We start from the raw sequence: 2428 nt of genomic DNA, 5'->3' as shown, positions 1-2428 counted from the left end.
GAGCTGATCCGTGCTGGTCGCTGAGGAAATACATCAACTTCGCGCTGTGGATCGCCGGATTGGCTTTCACCGTAAACGAAGTGGAGTCCAGCCCGGGGTCGTCACATGTGGTTGCCGCAAGCCTCCGTCGTCGAATCCGCTGGGCGCCGCTCACTCAAGCCACTGCGTGTTTCGTAGTGAAAGCGAAACTACTTTGTTTGGCCTTCCAAAAGAGGACATAATGTTTCTATAAAGTGGGGCAGTTCCAACTTTGCAAGGACAGTCTGGCGCTTCTGACTCACAGCCTGTAAGTACGTTTTTTTTATATTTAAAGAATTTGCCACTGATAATTCAAAGCGAGTTTGAGCAGTGTAGAGTAGTGCTTGTTGTTTGTCATTTCTCCGATCACAAATGCAGACATGGTTTTATGTTTACGCGGCGCAATACGCAACGCAAAGCGTAAAAACACAGTATAAGTCATTATAATCAGTAATTATGTCCCCACTGGATGCTACAAATGCCTCGTTTGTAATGGGTTTTATTGGTTTTGTCGTGCCAGGACACATGGAAACACAGTATGGTAAGGGGCGTAACATTTCTGTCATTTTTTAATCTTAAACCGCATAAACACATATCATTACACCAAATACACAAAATAATGTTCTTTTTAGCAACATCACATGACCCCTTTAAAGGGTGTTTCTAAGCAAGATTTCCAGAAATTGCTGATTTTGATCGACTGGATTGTTATTTGCTTGCATTTCAGTTGCATCAGTTCAGTTTGCTTTCATTTAGTTGCTAAATGCAATTAAGTTTAATTATATAAGTTGACTCGTGCATCTCAAACAGTGTTTTGTAACACATTCACACTTTTTCTTGCTAAACATGCATGAAATGGCTGAGTACCCCTTACACAAAGAAAATAGATTTGCTTATATATATTAATTAACAATCCATATATTCAATTATTTAATGTCACTGTATAAAATGAAATGATCAATAAGTCATGGCAATGTATGTTTTTCCATTACTTTAACTCATCAAATTAATTTAACCAATTTCAACTTCATTTTGAAGTTATACGAGATTGAATTGATAAGTCAGTTTAATATAACTTAAGTTTAAATAACTTGTACAACCATTTGATTATATCTAAAAATGTAGCAATTGAATTTCAGTTTTTAAGTTGAAGTTTGTTTGTTTGTTTTTTACAGAAAATAATAATATATATAATAATAATATATTGTGTTAATATATTACAGTATATTGAACAATATATAAGAAATTGCCACTTTTTATATATTGAACAGTGTGACTATACATTATATTGACTAAAAGTTTGTAATATGTGCTATATATGTACATGAGGAATTATGAGAGTGAAATATATTGATGTATATCTATATTTGTATTTATTGCTTATTTGTAAATTGTCTATTTTTGAATCTCACTCAGTCCATTAAGTTATAAATGCCGAATCTGATTTTCCACCCACCATGTAGAACAAGAAATCAAATTGTGCAAAAATCCTAAAATTGTAATGTTAGTCTTCAGTAAACACTTTTTTCCTTATATACACAATCACACGTTTTCATATGAAATGTGTAACGTAAATATTAAAGTATAATAAAAGTTTATGAATATATGTTCAGCTTTATGTAAAGCCATGTATTGTGTTGAAATAATATGTAAAGGAAAAAAGTGCAGTTTTTATCTTTATTATATTTCACATATAACTAGCCATACATGATCTATGCATATATTGCAGTAAACTGCAAAACATAAGCACTAGTTTCCCATATATGGAAAAGTATTATTTAATATATGACATTATATTTTCTAATTATATATTATATTACATTATATTTTGGGACATGCTGTATTGTAGCTGTCCACCACGTTGTGTTGTGTGTGTGTTGTGTGTGTGTTGTGTGTGTGCTGTGTGTGTGCTGTGTGCTGTGTGTTGTGTGTGTGCTGTGTGTTGTGTGTGTGTTGTGTGTGTGTTGTGTGTGTGTTGTGTGTGTGCTGTGTGTGTGCTGTGTGCTGTGTGTTGTGTGTGTGCTGTGTGTTGTGTGTGTGTTGTGTGTGTGTTGTGTGTGTGTTGTGTGTGTGCTGTGTGTGTGCTGTGTGCTGTGTGTTGTGTGTGTGCTGTGTGTTGTGTGTGTGTTGTGTGTGTGTTGTGTGTGTGTTGTGTGTGTGCTCAGGTGTGTGTGTGTTGTGTGTGTTGTGTGTGTGCTGTGTGTTGTGTGTGTGTTGTGTGTGTGTTGTGTGTGTGTTGTGTGTGTGCTGTGTGTGTGCTGTGTGCTGTGTGTTGTGTGTGTGCTGTGTGTTGTGTGTTGTGTGTGTCAGGAGGTCAGCGTTGGTGTATTGCTGGACGGATGCCAGCGCTCGGGTTCAGGCAGTGCCTGTGTTCTGTGTGCTGAACTCCAGAACTATAACCACACACTCG

This window comes from Sinocyclocheilus anshuiensis, unplaced genomic scaffold, assembly GCF_001515605.1.
Source record: "Sinocyclocheilus anshuiensis isolate Anshui unplaced genomic scaffold, SAMN03320099.WGS_v1.1 scaffold522, whole genome shotgun sequence".
Taxonomy (NCBI): domain Eukaryota; kingdom Metazoa; phylum Chordata; class Actinopteri; order Cypriniformes; family Cyprinidae; genus Sinocyclocheilus; species Sinocyclocheilus anshuiensis.
This window is presented reverse-complemented; position numbering follows the sequence as displayed.